Source organism: Agelaius phoeniceus, chromosome 3 (assembly GCF_051311805.1).
Source record: "Agelaius phoeniceus isolate bAgePho1 chromosome 3, bAgePho1.hap1, whole genome shotgun sequence".
Taxonomy (NCBI): Eukaryota; Metazoa; Chordata; class Aves; order Passeriformes; family Icteridae; genus Agelaius; species Agelaius phoeniceus.
In genome coordinates this window covers 78,583,444-78,600,344 of record NC_135267.1, presented here as the reverse complement: position 1 = coordinate 78,600,344, position 16,901 = coordinate 78,583,444, and the positions used below count along the sequence as shown (strand labels likewise).

At 37.2% G+C, this 16,901-nt stretch overlaps 1 long non-coding RNA gene across 2 annotated transcripts; it reads left to right on the top strand.

Annotated features, from left to right (window-relative positions):
* Window positions 1-5,210: 5,210 nt before the first annotated feature.
* Window positions 5,211-16,120, top strand: LOC143693584 (uncharacterized). 2 transcript variants are annotated; one of them, XR_013181421.1, is made up of 3 exons: window positions 5,211-5,458; window positions 9,594-9,700; window positions 15,036-16,120. It is a non-coding gene; the product is annotated as an uncharacterized LOC143693584 (long non-coding RNA). The 2 variants fall into 2 exon arrangements; XR_013181422.1 differs by lacking the exon at window positions 5,211-5,458 and adding an exon at window positions 7,860-8,480.
* The last annotated feature ends 781 nt before the right edge of the window (window positions 16,121-16,901 follow it).

Genomic DNA, 16,901 nt, shown 5'->3' with positions numbered 1-16,901 from the left:
AATGAATGGCTGTCTTTCTTTCTGCTCTTTGGAGTTGTGGGATTTAATTTTTTTCTTTTTGGTGATAGATATTTTCTTGACTTTGTTATTAGTTCTTTAGCATGTTCCTCCCTTCCACCTTAAGGGAGAGCAACTTAAAAGACTGGTAATTCCAGCCCTGGGGGGGAAAAATAGCCCAACACAGTGATATATTTAATAGTGACAAGAATTCCCTAGTGCCTCCTGGAGGCATCCATTCCTACAGCTCAGTGTTTCATCACAGTACAAAAAAAAGGAAACAAACTGAATGAGTCAGAGTAATTTTCCTAAAATTTTTTATGTTGTTTTCCTATGTTTTTGGCATATTCAAAAGGGCTGAACAGTACTCCTTAACAAAGCATGCCATTAAATAAATGTTGCATGTTTAATGGTTGGGTTTGAACTTTTGATAGTCAGGAAAAGGAAAGAATATAAGCCAGGATTTATTCATCTTTTCCAGTGTTCAGAGCTGAATGGACTGAAACAAGTAGCTGAAGCTGGAGGCAGAAATCTGAAAGCTAAAATTCTGCTAATGAAGATCTGTGATGTGTAAGCATGTCTTCCAATGACTAGGAGTAAATCCATGAGTTTCAGGAGCCTTGAATATACCTGGTCTGCATTTTTCCCAAATGGATAGATTATCTGCATAAACATACTAAAGAGAGAAAAACTCGTGCTTATTATGAACTACTCATAATCTTCCTGTAAGTTGCCAGAGCTGAATCTCAGCCAAAACTCTCCTTGTTTCTACCCAGGTGGGAAAATTTGGTTTTATCCTATCTGTCCCTGAGTTCTTGGTGTGTGTGATATGGTACACACTCTCTTACTGGTTTCTCCTGCCCCAGTTCAGAGGGGGGCAGAGGGCTCATCCTGCAAACAGCTGCTGCAGCACTTCTCTTTTGATCAAGTTGTGTCTTATTTTCCACAGCAGTATAAGAAAAGGAGTTTGTCTAAACTCCCATATGCAACCAACAGATGCTTGTGAGCATGGATGTTGTATAATCAATGAATAACTTACAAAATCTTTAAACTTGCAGAAAGAATTCAGAATTTCAGCAAATTTCTGTCTTGTCTGGCTGCTCGTTTCGATTCGTTATAGGGGAAAAAAAGCCAGTTGTGCATAAACTCCATCTGTTCTTATGGAGTAATGTATGTGATTGGGAGGGATATTGGAGCAATGCTGTTGGAAAACCAGAGAAACTGAATATGGGATTGGGATTCCATTTGATGCACATTTGATGCTGCAATAATAAGCAATTCAACTTTTTTGCAAAAATATTGCCAGAAAAAATTAAGTGTAATGTATGCCTTGAAAGAATGTTCTAAGTTATTTAAATTATGCCTTCATTTTGCAATGCTGCGTAATATGTTTATACAAACTACAGCTCTAATCCTTGCTTATGTAGATGCTGCACTGAATTCCTTCTCTCAGTATTCAGTAGAGCAAGATACAGACTTCACTGAATAGTGGAATGAAAGACTGAGAGTGAAGGTGCCATTTCATAACATGACTGACAACTCAGTTTAATTGTTCTCCTGGTCTGCGATACAAAGAGAATTTTGCAACATTTTGTAAGATTTGTTGAGAAACACCCAACATATAAGTCAAGACAGTAAAATGTAATTTTAATTATAGGAAAGATAAAAAAAGCATTTGTGGAAGGATGACATATATTTCTCCTAATTTGTACTCCTTACTTTTCCACTAACTATACTCTATAGTAGAGGTAGCTGGGGTAAGATATGGACTTAAATTTTTGGTGTGCTACAACACAGCAACCAGCAGGACGTATTACTGTAACAGAAAGAGTCACCCCAGAAACCTCTACATTTCTTTGGGTCTGATGCAATTTTACAGAGCTGCAAAACAACTCTGGTGAAACAGTGTTTATGCCTGGAGACTCAAATGGATTGGAGGGACAGCAGAGAGAAGATGGGGGAGGAGAGGAAGCACTGAGCTCTACTTTCCACAAAATAAGGCCTCTGGAAATAAGATGGTGCCAAAATCTCTGCATTTATGCTTAAAAGGTTCTTTCTAGTTTAGGCAAGAAAGATCTTTGCCCCGACAAGCTTACAGGCTAATTGAAACCTTTGTGTGTTTGCACAACGCAACAAAATAGAGAGTGGAAATACTATAACATTGTTTGTGTCAAAATATACACTTTGGTTGTACCAGCCACGAGAAAAGGGTGGATATTAATGCAGGATAGGTGCCATGTGGCACATGGAAGCCAACCAAATGGCTCAGGGAGAGCAGCTCTGCAGGACAAGCCTGGGTAATTAGGCAGGAAAGAAATGATGCAGAAAGTTTAGAAAGTCAGGACTTGTGAGACATATGGAAAGAACAGCAAACTGAGTAGATTTAATTGTCTGCATTATGTGTTTGAAGTTGGAATAGCAGGTGAAAGGAATAAAAAAGATGTAGCCACCTGAGAGGCTTTGAAGATAACATCTGGAACTTAGAGGCACAAGGAAGGTGAACTGTGAAGAAGTAGTAAATTCAATTTAAGAAAAGCTACGGATATCTATTTTGGAGGTAAGAATGGCAGCAGAAGATTAAGGTAAGGGGGGAAAAAGGAACTCGAGGATGAGAAGTATTTTACAGGGACAGAAGAAGGAACAGAGGCATTGGAAAAGGGAGGAAGTATGCCCTTTGATGGTGGGAGAACACTGGGTCTAGTAAACTATCTATGCAATATAATAAGCAAAGTAATAGCAGAGGATAGAGGGCTACCATTTCTCTTAGTGACCTATATGAATCTATATGTAGTATCCAGTCTCAAGAACATTATTTACAGATTTGCTAGTAATGGAAGCACAGGGAAAAAAAAATCATTTGGAAAGTTAGAGAATTTTACTAGTCAGCCCAACAGAAGCAAAACGGTGAAAGTTTCAGTGATGTGTATCTGAGTGTGGTCCCACACAAAAAAATAAAGTAACTTTTAAAGACTTTTGCGGGAGGAACAGTTCTCTGGCTCTCAAGACATTGTGTGCTTGTGTGCTTTGCACTGTATTCAGTGAATGAATGCATTCTTAAAATGTCTGCAGTTACAAACTTTATTTTCCACAGCACATGCCGTCATGCCTCTGGCACTCTGTTTATCACCTCCTTACTGTGGCTGCTCTGTCCCATCCACCACAAGTGCCCTTCACCACCACCCTCTGAATTCCTCTCAGGTTCATTTTGTTCTTTGCTTCAGTTCTTTGCATTTTTCTACTTTCATGTTACATTTTTGCTGCTGCTGCTGTTGAGAGGCACCAAAGCTATCTGCTAAGTCATTTCCTTCTCTCCATAGCTCCTGATTCCCACAGGCACTGCTGACTGTTTCCCTCCTTGCTTTGGGAAAGGCTTTCTTCTGCAGGTGATTGGGCACCCACAGCATTAGTTTGCTCTTTACTTTCTGTTGCAGTTCACTCTCTATTTCCTTAAGTGAATCACAGATACCTATGAGTACTTAAGTTTTTCTGGCAGCAAATAAAAAAAATAAGTAACTCCCACCTGCTGAGACTGAGGTTTTCTCTGAGAAGTAGTAAAGTCATCTCAGTGGTTTTTAAATTTTGGAAGACTTGACCTGTTTGGGGTGGTGGCAAGGGAAGATGGAGAAGAAAGCTTTGTACATTCTGATCCTGGAGAATATCTTCTCTGCATGTTCCTTTTTTTTCCATTTACCTTTGAGAAAACAAGCTTCCCATCAGCAGAGCCTTTTCCCTCCGCTATTTATGAGGGACAGAGATCAGGAGTGAGAAGTACCTGAGTCAGAGCATCTTTCTTCTACTAGCTTCATCATCACCAAAGGCCCTATTATGCATAGGCCACTTCAGCATTGGAGGGAATTATGCACCATTACAGTCCAGCACCACATACAAATTATTTAAAAGACACTACCTGCTAGGACATCATGCAGTATCCAGCCTCTTTCATTGAGCACACTGTGACAGCCTGGTGGGCACATGCACTGACTCAATGCAGCAAAACCACTGCTAAAATGCAGGGGGTTTTTGATATGGTATAATAAGTAATATAGCATTATCTATAAAAAAATCAATTCTCTTCCTTGATAATACAGTTGAATGTCCCAGTTCATAGCTGCATGTTTGTTAACTTTTTAAAAAGTGTTTTATGTTTTTATGTCCTTTTAAAAAAGGTAGTCATGTCATGAAAAAATGTAAAATGCTAATTTTGAGGCTCAGTTTATTTGCAGTTCATGATATTGTGAAGTTTTCTGGTGTTCTAAGATCTATGATTTCTGCTGCTGCTTATTCTGGGGTTTTTATTTCAGCATGCTTAAATAGCTGATGTAACAGAAACAGTAATACAGATGAAATCTTTTCTTTTGATGGTACATATCAGGCACTGTTTATGAAACACAATTTTAAAACCTTCCAAATACAATATTTGGAATTACAAATATCTTTTACTTTTGTTAATTTATTTTTTTTAAAGGAAAGCCTCTTTCAAGGGAATATTATAATTTCAATCACTATTCTGGAAAATTAGGGATGAAATCCTGGCATTGCTGAATCAAGTTATTCATTGATGTCAGGTGGGCTGGAATATTCTCTCTAGTTTAAAGAACAATGTTACCTGGTTTCATGAACTCACTGCATTAAAAATCCACGACTGCATTTATGCTCAAATATTCTTACTTCTGAATTACAAGAACCTGAACAAAGGTAATTATTTGCTTCACATCCCATGGCAGCAGAATAACTGAGGTCATTTATTTTCACACAGGAAAACTGAGCCCACTGATACTCAGGAAACCATTCTGAGAAAATCAATATCAGTACAGATGCAGGTGAGTGTTCTCACAGGTTTCACTCATGTAGGAATGCTCATTCCCCTCTTCCTTGCTGGCAAGAAAGTAATTTTAGAGTAAAGAGATCTCCTTGTTGTGCAGCCCTGGGCTTCTTCACAGAGCAGTCATGGTATGATGTGAGATTTAAGGTCACTACTTTATTTCACACCTATTTCTGGCTCCAGACACAAACCTTCTCCCCCAGTCCTGTCCTCTGCTTAGACACACAGTGGGTTTTCATTTCTTCCTGCAGGTCTGTCTTTGTGACAGCTTTTCTTTCTGTCATCACCTCTGAAATACAACTGGCAAGCACCATTCAACACAAATCAAACACTCTGTGTCTGAATTGGAGCAGAACCTTTATGAGAAGGGATATTGGAGTATTGTTCTTGGAGCTTTAAGCAACCTGCACCACTTTTCCATGGCGTAGATGGCCAAAAGGGAGTGCAAGTGCTTCTGAGAATTTGCTTTGCTTGAAAATGCTAAATGTATGTGCTGTGCATTTCTTGCTTCAAGGTTCTTCAAGGTGCCAAACCCAGGTGGGAACTCACATGGTCAAGCTGGTCATGGGTGCAGTCACCAGGCAGCTGCACAAGGCAAGATCCCATTTCTGACCTCTCTGTTTCTGTTTCTTCCCAAAGGTAAGAACAAACAGACACAAAACCTCTTAAGATGGGGAGATCTGTCTGTAAATTTATTTTCTAATTCACTGCTAAAACTTAAAGCACCTAGTACATTTTGCTGCTAATGTAGCCTTCTGTGAATGAAGATACCAACACCCTGAAGCTGTTTCTCAAGTCTCAAAACCAATTATTCTAAAAACAAAGCCTTTAGTGTGTTTGTTTGACTAAAGCTAAATGAAATTCAGATTTCTTTTGAAAAGAATGGTTTGCTAATTGGTGTTGACTTTTAAATGTTTGAGCTTGTTTATTTCTCTCACTCCCTTGAATGATGTTTCTGAAACATTCCCGTTCATTATTACAGTCTATTAAGTCAGACTTATCAAAAAGGAAACATTTATTGATATCTTGAGAGATGTGAACATCTGATTAAGGTTGTGTTGCTGTGCATATTTTATATTAAATGTTTCCTGCAATTTGACTTTAATCAGGTCTGAAGGGCCTTAATAAGTGTTTGGCTCAATCACTTACATTTTGCTCCTTTCCCTGGACCAAGGGAGGAGATTGTGTATCAGTTTGCAAAGGCACATAATTTACTATCAGGTAAGGAAATTCTGCCACACACTGTAATATCTATTTCATACATTTGTTCCTGGAAATGTTGGCAGCTGGTACTAAATGCACATTCTTGATGGAGCTGGTAAATCCAAAAGAAGCCTGGAGTATTTGTAGATTGCCATTTTGATGTGTGATTAGACAGCTGCTTTGCATATTTTGTGGTTATTTCACCCTGTTTTACTTGGAAAGGAAAGATCTTTTTAGGTTTCTGAATTCCTGGTTTCCAATTTACAAGGCTGGTTTTGTCTTGTACTGTTGTGCAAGGTCCCTCTTTGTGCATGTACTGTTATCCTCTGCTGTTTCCTTAACTACCTTTCTTGTTTCATGTACGGCTACCAGTGTTAGAGGGAAATTCACTGCCAAGATGTAGCCATTAAAACACCTGTCTCAGGCACAGGTTCTATTTTTCTTGTGCTATCCCTCATCTCTATTCTTAACTTCATCCTTCATTAAGTAGGGTCTTCTGCTGCTATCATTTAAATGATATGGTATGCAACCCGATCTTAAAAGATAATTAAAAATATTATCAGAAAATAGCTATCTTTGTTTTCTCTGTGAAATACTGTCAATTTTGAGTGAAATGTCATATAATATGCCTATGTCCAGGTTTTTGGAGGAGCCATTCATAATGTAAGAATAAGCTTATCTATCTGTCAAATATATATATTTTATATATTAAAAAATGTATATATTATAACATATCTGTATCTGTCATAAAGCTGTGTAATAGACTATCTAAATTTTGCTGGCAGAGGGATGCAGTAATGCAGAACTCTTTTACATAGTATATTTAAAAGTATATATGCCTGCATCTTCTGTATATTAGTGTACTGACAGACTCACACTTACAGAAATAGATATATATTTGTGTGGGGAGTCCCAGATTTTCTTTTATCAGACTTTTCTAAATTTCAGCAATCTTTTTGTTGCTACTCTAATTAATATACTATGTAATAACTTTCAATTAAAGTTGTGATCTGCCTGTAATAGGTGGTTTACACATAATAGGGAGAGATTACTTTGCCAGTGATATCATGGCCCAAATAGATGTAGCAGATAAGGAGAGGAAGAAAGGAAAAATAGTTATTCCCCACTAAAGGGGCACTTACTGGTAGAACTGTCCCGTGTTCTGATCTAGCTCCAGGGAATTACACGTGCACAGAAATTTGGGAGTGCATCCCAGTGGCAGTGCTGCTCAGAAGAGCCTTGGGACAGTTTTCCCCCAAGGCCAAGTAACATTTCCCAAAGACTTGGCAGGCACTGTTTGATAAGCTGCCACGCTGTGTTGGGTGAAATATCAACAGTGTAAACATGGCCAGCCCAGGGTGAGCAGCGCTATGGTTGCAGCTTCTGATTATTAAACTTATTAGATGAGAGGCAGAAAAAAAGCTGCATCAAAAGCTGACATTAAATTCAAATTTCTTTTGTCTCATTTCAGTGCCTTGCTAGATCATTACCCTTATTCAGATGACATTATTCTTAAAAATCACTCTAAAGTGATTAAGGCAGTGTTTAAAGAACAAAACAAGCCCTTTATCTTCCTCAGACAAATATCACAAAATGTTAATTGATTAGTTTTCAGCTTTGACATGTTTGGATTTTTTTTGTCAAATAAAAAAGCTAAAGATAGCTGATTCAATAATAAACTTTTAGAATGCTCCCAAAGTAGATCATGTCATTAATACTCAACTTACGAGCATTTATATTTGCAAACTTGATAACCAATTCAGTCCACTCAGTTTAGAAACACTAAATGATCTTTAGGAAGAAATTATGCTTGAGGTTTCTGTAAACTTCTTTCATTTATTTAATTCCTGATATTCAATAGTTTTTAAAAGAAAAATTCTCACACTTTGACAAAGAAATCCTTCACAAAGAAATTAGCAATGGTTCTTGCTTAAAAAATGTCAGGAATGGAATGGAGGCAAATTATTATGTTCTGAAACTGAGTATTTATTTTTGGAATAACAATATAGGCTCCTCAGTTTACTCTATTCTTCTTCAAATAAGTCTGCAACCTTTGCCTGTATCATCTTTTGCCTTTCAAATAATCCCTCTGTATCTGTAAAGTGTGAAGATTATGCTGGCAAAAAATAGGTAAGAAAGCAGCTGTCAAACAGCTCTTCTACCTCCTCTTCTGCCCTTCCCCCTTTGCATGGAGAAATTCAAACAGGAGAAAGCAGGATAAGAACAATACTATGCTTGAAGAATAAAACTCTCCCAAATCCACTTTCCTCCTTCCTAGGTCAACACTTGCTGATATTGGAACCCATTTGCTTGAACAACCACGAGCCTCTTGATGATTTGTGAAGAAATCTGGAGTTTTTTTGTGTAAGAGGAAGGAATGATGCTCTGTTTTATTCTTCCAGCATCTCACAGCCTTTCTGCTACGACACTTAAACCCTACAGGAGTTCTGTGCCCAAGGTAGTAAATCTTTGTGTCTAGTGGTAGGCTCAGGTTCCCTCATCAATTAATTAATGAAGGTTAAGTGTCTGAAGAATATTTCTGGAAACTAGATTGGCTGGGGAGTACTAATAGAACTCTGCTTATGAATCTGAACTATGAATTTCAACATCGCTTCTGTATAAGAGAAGAAAAAATCATGCATCACCCATAACTTGAGAAAATTTGCAAACCTGTTTTGTTGAGGTTTTTGGTAGACCAGTCATTTGAGAAACTTCTCTAAGGATATATGTTAGACCTCTAAGCACTTTGGTAATTGTGGCTTCAGCACTCGTACCTTTCTGTCTGCTACGACCTCTAGGTCTGTCTCAGCAGAATTTGGGGCATCTGTGAGTACAGACAGAGAATTTTTGTGTTCTACACCTAATTCAGTTGTTTAGGAACCAAAGACAAATACTGTAATCCTGTTCATCAAATACACAAAAAATTGTTTTTCAGATTTCCTTTCAGTTCAGTGCCACCCGTGGGGATACACCTCCCATCTGTGAGATGACTCTGTCACACTAGCATGGAGACAGACTTCTCATAGCTTAGGCGGGTGGCAGACTCCATTTAGAATGCTGTGATTCAGCTGTAGGAAATTTCTTTTTGGGAAGGAAAAAAAAAAAAAGAAGGGAAAATTATGCAGGATGTCATTTGGAAAGATCTCAGCCTCAAGATTAGGTGGACTCATGAAAGTACTTTCTTAAAAACACATGGATGCACCCATGCCTTCAGATATAATGTGACAATGCTTCAGAATCAGCTTCAAGAGAAAGGAGTATTGCACATATTAGGTGCTCACCACAACAATTGAGTATTGAAAGAACTTACCTGCTATTTCCAGGGGTGTGTGTTGTGGGTTTTTAAATTTTTTTTAAATCCTTACATATCTTGTGGTTTCTGAATTTAAACAAATTCAGAGGAAAAATAGTCAAAAAATGCAGAGAGAGTACAAACACATAAAAGGGAGTTTCTCTTGTTGGAAATCTTAACCTGTTTGGTGATCCTGATAGTGCTATAATTTGGGTCCTTATAATCAATTCCATTACTTTTTTTTTCTCCTTTTTTCTTTTTTTTCCCTCTTTTTTCCAGGAATTAGGATTTTGCATTGGGACCCAAAGTTTGGATTTGTTGTAGGACTCTGATCAAGAAAGTGAGGAATGGCTGAAGCAAGACCTCCATAGGCAGAAGATCACTAGGTAGGCCCATGGTCTTGCCTTTAAGAATGCACTGGAAGCACTGGTATTGTATTTTCACAGGTGAATTTGTGCACTTCCATCTTCTGGAAGCAGAGATTGTTCTAATAGGTTAGAAATCTGTGGATGCAGATTGGCTTCAGTGGAAGCAGCAAAGCAGTCAGCATAGGTAACTAGTTGATGTCCTATATTCTATTCAAGGAATGTGAGCGTGCATAGGCCACAGGTCTCCTTGGTCCAGGCTTTCTGGCTCCTCACATGGGCTCCTTTCCACATGAACCTCTGGAGGTGCAGCTGACAGGCACATGATGCCCAGCTCAGGCTTATGATCTTTGTCTGTTCTTAAATTTTCCTGTGCCACTTCCTTTTGGGAAAAGTAAAGATAATTGCTTTCCTCATCATTAACATGGCACTCCTGGACACTACAGACTCTTTGGCTTTGGGGATATTTTTTTTTTTTGTTGTGTATGTGTGGGTACTTACTTGGTATTACAAATGAAAGCCTTTTACAGGACTCTGATGTGCCTGCTCCCTGACTTAGGTCCAAAGCTCATCCACCCTTCTCATCCCAAAAAAGGTACCTTAGCTGGTGTGCTGTATTTTATCTCCTCTCTTTGGGAATGTTAGCAGCTTCAAGGGAACCCCCAAAACTCATTGCTCAAGCCATGAACTCTCTGAACATTTTTTTCTTACAGTCCTCCATGTAACTTTTTGCTATGCCTGCCTCTACCCCTTCTCCTTCTTCAAAGTTTATTCAAGTATGTTATCTCCCTGATGCTTTTTTCTTCCAACATTTACCAGCTTGATGCATTTTTTTGCCACTTGCCTATTAGTTCACTGCATGCTGCACATGTATACATAGAAGGAAGTCCTGCTTCCCTTTCCTGCAAATCCACTGCCAGAGGAAAAGAGGCACATCATTACACAGGTGGGCAAATGTGTTTGGCTAAGGGAACACATAAGTGCTTCCATTTGCCCAGGATGGAGAAGTCCAGGCAAATTTGAAATCTCACCAGCTGACAGACAAAACTGAGATTTTTTTTAAAATATTTTTTTAATTCACATTCAAGGAGTTGAAGTAATTCAGCAATATCTAATATGGTATCTGTGGTCACAATTGGTTATGTAGACTTATAGAAAAAAAAAGGCAAGAGGGAGAAGATTTATGCTAAAGTGTAACAGCTTAAACAAAAATGATGGAATTTCAATTGTTAAATACTAATTTTTTATTGGGTCATATAAAGCTTTACTGTTTTGGGATCTGCCAAACAAATTTCTTTCACTTAACCCTTGTGTAACACAGGCAAAGTAACTGAAAATACCAAAAGCAGTGTTTTAAGATCAAAACCAAGAAGTTTAGAATAAATGGAATATAGATGGCTTTATTGGATTTAATTACATAGAAAACTGAATACCTAGAACATGAAGTACCATAAAGAGATAAACATATTTATTAGGACAATGTTTTATGAACTTCAGATAAGCATATTGTTAATATAAAAAACTGAGTCTAGACAGAGAAATACTATTCCACTTGAAGAGTTTTGCAATTGCTTCAGTACATTTTTTAATGATAGCACAAAAGCACATTTTAAAATCTCTTGTTCTGCTTCCTGAATGCAGAAGAATTTACTGTCCCACTTGTGTGAGCTGCAGCCTTGTCTGGCACAGCTATGTGTGTACTGGAGAATAAAAAGGGGTGGAAGGAAGGCAGAGATAATCATAAGTTCAAGAGGCAACTCTTTTTGACAATGTAAATGTAAAATAATTAATATGCCCATATTTCAGTAGTAGTATTTTAATGCCATTTACTTTTCCATCTATGGAAAAAATGTTCCTTAAGTTACAGTTTTGAACTAACCATTCTGAAAATAAATTAATATTCTAGTATATCTGGCTATAATCTCAGTATGTTCTATTTAACAGAAAAAAGTTCAATTTTCATAAAGATCCCATCTCATAAAAACTAAGTCTCCTGAATAAGTGTAGTGAACTCAACAAGATCATGGCAAAACCAGTGTCATTTAATTATCTGACTTGGAAGTCTAATTAAAGTATATTTAACTGCATCTTGTATCACACTAAAAAAATATCGTGTTTATTACGACTGGTGTTAAAGGAAACTTGTACAGGACTGAAGCTTGGTCTTTTATTACTGAAAACACAAATCCAGTTAAGACTTCAGACAAGCTCTCATTAACATGTTTTATTTCAATTTTATTCAGAGCTGAAACAAGAGCTTCATTTACAGCTGAGGAAAGCAAAGATGAAACTTTGTTCTTTCTTTTGTGCTCAGCCATACAATTTATTTTTCTCCTGGCAATGGATTTTAAATCTCTTTCCTTTTTTTTTTTTAATGGGAACTGTTTTAGTAAGCACTGACATTAGAGCTGACAATGCTTTGTGTGGTTTTCTTTCCTTTTGCCTGGATTCTGTGTCTGTGTGTGCAGGCATGCATTCATTAACGTAATTCCTCAACATTCAACAAGAGTGCATCATAAACCAGAGCAAAAAAGCCTCATAAATATTTAGATCCTCCACCTACCTTCCAAAACTAAAGTGAAAAAGAGTATTTAGTGTGGACTTGCTTTGAGTTAATCTGCATATGAACTGAAAGGGGGTACAAAAGGATGAAAAGGTGGTGGAAACGAGCATACAAACCCCATAGTCTCCAGGGGGCCATTCATCTTGTTCTTGTCAATACAATCTCAGTCTCACTGCTTGGCTGTGCTCTGCGCATGACCCAGACTGCCTTTGCAAAGGATGTGCCAGCTTTAGCCTCCTTTGCTTCCAGCGGGTAATTTTGCCAGAGGAGAAGAAAAATACTTCACATTTAGGAAGCTGGAGAAATTTCTCTACCTGCCTGTAGCCCACACACTGACATACAAACTTAAATCATTTACATAAAAGGACAAGTAGGTTATATGAAAAGCAATTTTAGGTAATTTGACAATTAACAAGAGGTAATGACACCATGATGTAGCTTAAAGCATGCTTAAAACCCATACAACTTGGACCAATATATTTACATATTAAATTCCACTATTTGTAACGAACAACACTGTCAAAAATTACAGATGAAAAACCAGACCACCAATAAAATTCAGGACTTAATGAACTCTCACAATTGAACAGTCACAAAATAGTTTAGGATTCTGTAAATTGTTTTTATATATTTTAATTTTTAAAAATGAGGGAATGTATAATACATTATTTTTTATGATCTGAGATAAATTTTTGAGTGATTACATCATACTACCTATGTACAAGGACTTCTGATCTACAACTGCTGATTGTAGGCATTCTTTTCAGCAAAAAGGGCATAAAGACCACTAAAGTCTATTATAAGACAGAATTAATGATTTCATAAAAAACAAAATTATTGATCACAAACAGCCAAAATAGTATCTTTTTTGTTGGTTTGTGGTTTTTTTTTGGTGTTTTTTTTTGTGAGGACAAACTTATAATGAAATAGGTGTACTTTACTGAATTATTCAAACTCCACATCAGTCAGATGAAGTGAATTACAGCAAAGTTATATAAAAACTACATGCAAAGTGGTCATTTCAGTCACATAATCACTTATCTTAGTACACTGCTAATCTTCTATTATGGACGTGTGAGAACAGAAAAGTCCAAGCACACTGTTTTCAAATTAATCTCTATTTCAGTTTCCTCTTTAAATGAACTCAGCCGAAGTGGGGTTTTTTGGTTTGGTGGTTTTTGGTTTTTGTTACCAGTTGGTTTTTGTTTTGTCCTCAAAACGTTGTCAGTGACCACACCAATGTGACAGCAGCTACAAGCAGGAGCATGCAAGCTGCTCTGAGTGCCCAGCTCATCACCTGGTGCCACTCTGACATGCAGGACTCCACCTACACAGACAAATTCCTAATGAAGCACCAGGATGTATCTGTAGCCAGAGGGATAATTGATTTTGCTATGAACCTGTAAGACAGGTGCATACAAGCTTCAAAATGGGACAAAAGATCAATTATGCCTCTAGTAATGAAAATCAGATGGATAGCTATAAATAGAGTACCTGGAAGGAAAACCAAGGTAGGGATGTATATTTTAATTGACTTGCTAAAGGGAAGACAACCTTCTGGCCTGAAAATTGGCCATCTAATTGGCCAGGTCATGACTTCTGAAAACCAAGTAGAAAAATTCTAGAGATGGGGAAGTGCTTTAGGTCAAGCAGTGCCTTCCTTCCACCTCCAGCAAAGAAATGGTTTGCCAGCCTCCCAAATAACAGGAACTTTACAGACCTTTCTGCAGTGGGAAAAAGGAAGGCTGTCTAAGTTGGATTACTCAATACCTGTTTTCATGTTGACTTTCTTTAATCAAAACATTACAACAAAAATTAACAGTACCTTTTTTTCCTGTATAGTTCCCACCACGACCTGTTATTTTCTGAGCATGCTGTTATGAAAATTGAACAGCAGAGTATACTCTCTGGGAAACTGATTTTTGCATTTCTCTGCTCTACTGACAGGGTAACAGTTTTTAGTCCTATCAGGATTTGAGATGTGTAGGGTATGCACATGCTAAAACCAGAGACAGTTGTTCTACCTGTTCTGTCAAAAAAAAAAAAAATCCCTGCAATCAAAGTGTAACCACCTTTCTTTAACAATATGACAAGTTCCTAAATACCTAAAAGGTGAAGAACTGTCCATAAAACTTTCATATCCTCATTTTAAAACAAATACAATACCAGAAGAGATAATGTTAACATTTCAGGGATCACCCTTATGAATTGTACAATAGCTTCCATAATAAAAAGGTGCCTATTAGAGAAGGATCCTTAAAAGCTTCTACAAATTATAACAAAAAAATTTAAAATATTGCAAACTTCTAATGTTCTAAATAAACAGGAATATCTAGACACACATGAATGGATCTGTACAGAAGTAGTTTTAATCTATAAGAAATGCATTTTATTTCCCTTCCCTATATTTCAGTCATAATCTGAGACCAAGCACAAAACATTCCACACCAAGAACAGTAAAAAAAAAAAAATAGGTATTTGAGAATGGGCAGCAGTATAAAGTGGGATTTCCTGACACTGCAAATTTAGCTGCAGTGATTTTTGCATGTATTTTGCCTCTACACCACAGAGAACTTTTCAGCTTATTCCCCTGTGCCTCTACTCTGTGGTCTGGCCAACACAATGGCAAGGTGAATGTAAAATATTAACACACTTCTGAAAGTCAAAGCTAGGGAATGACTGCATTACCTTCAGCAGTCATTTTGTTCTTGTCAGAATTCTGAACCCAAGTTGTTGTTCAAACTATGCCAAGAGCAGAAGTGGTTAACAGAAAATGTTTCTGTACGTTTACAGTGAGATGCAGCTGATGGCTCAACAGTTTGCAATGCCCACTCCAGACATCCAAAAGGAGCAGAACACATCTGTACAAGAGCAGGCAAATGCCATGAAAAACTATGAGACTAAAGTGAACTTCTGGAGATTCAAGTGGGATACCACAAGGCAAGTGAATCCTATCCTTTCTTGTGCTTATGAACTTGTAACAGTGACTTACCAGGATCAAGCAATGAATTTGCTCTAAACAATAATCAGATTTAGCATTGGCTAAATAGGATGATACCATCTTGTATAAAGTGACTCAAATCAAGCCAGACCTCCTAGATAAGCAAACAACCCAGCAATGTCCACCTTTTGGCTCTGAGCCCAAGAGTCATGTTTTACTGATTGTTATGATTTGGCCTTTGAGCTCTGGTGACAGTCAAACAGGGACTTACAATGCACCAGCCTACAAATTCCAACAAAGACAGCATGAGATCTGGGATGCTTCCTGTTTCTGTAAGGAAATTCTGAATTTATCTGAGTGGTTAAGCAATAATTCTCTGCACTTTTATAATGTCTTTCATCCAAGCAACTTGAAGTATTTGCCTACAAAGTGTTTCATAGCTTCTGAAGAGTAGGAAACAGTGAAATGGGTTCCAGGGCATATGAAAATTCAAATATATGTGGCTACTATATTCCAGGAAAAATCTCCCACACTCAACAGAAAGACTGTGGGTAGGAGGAACAAATGAGAGACAATGACTCATCCACAATCAAAACAGAGTTTAGGCTTCCTAAAGTGAAAAAGGACCATTAGAAAATATCAAGAAATTGAACACTGTAGTTTCCTTTTGGAGAAAAGGCACAAATAGCAATCGACAGATTAAAAAAGAGCCTCTGAGAATACCATAGCATGGAAGCACAATGGTCTTTGTGTGGGCAATCAACAACCACTGTAGCACTGCTCTGTCCTTTGCTTTGTAGTAAGCCACATGAACACTGTTGAGCAACTCTGTCTCATCTCCAGAAGCCTTCAACACTTGTACCACTTAGTCCCTTTCTCTTCTCACAGCTTTGTAGCTCCACATATTTATCTTCACCATTAAAACAAGGATTTACATTTAATAAAGACTTGGAAAATATAAAGTATTTTCAGCAGGTAGAAAAAGAAGACTTCTAGTAAAAAAGAAAAAAACAAACTCTGGCCTTTTCAGACTGATTAATTACATTTTCTTAGAAGGCCAAGCAATACAAATGTTTCTTGCTCATTAACACAGTTTTAAAAAAGGCTGAAGTTTTCTTATAATTTGTTTAGATGTTTTCTGTCCAGTTAAATATATGCTCCTTTTGTAAGAAGTGCTGCTCTGTAAGTACTGAACATTAAGAACCATATGTAACACATCACTAGCAATCCCACAGTGTTAAGTCAATATACATATGCATTCACATTTCACACATTAAAAAGAAAAGTTAAATTAATGCTTCAGCTGCATTTTAAATTCTGTTTTAGTCATATTTGAGAAGAATGGCTTATTTAAATCTATTTACAAAGTTAAGACTGAAAACATTCATATTTCACAGTAACCAGTACACTCTGATATTTTACCAAAACACGGTGCACCTGAAAAACAAAACTTACCTGCTTCTTTAGCTGTCAGCTCTTTGCCACTGTGGTGGGCAACATAAATCTGCAAATTTCCCAGATATGAACTATTTATTTTTATTTTTTTAATCCTACTGTTTAGGTGGAAAAACTTCTCACTATAGGGAAAAGTAAAAATACTGGTTATGTATCTTACACATAAGTATGTCTTTCAACACTGTATTTTTAGCTGTAGGTAGCAAATTTTAAAAAGCTGCTGAGGGCACTACTGTAGCTGAGATGACTGCATCAATTAAAAT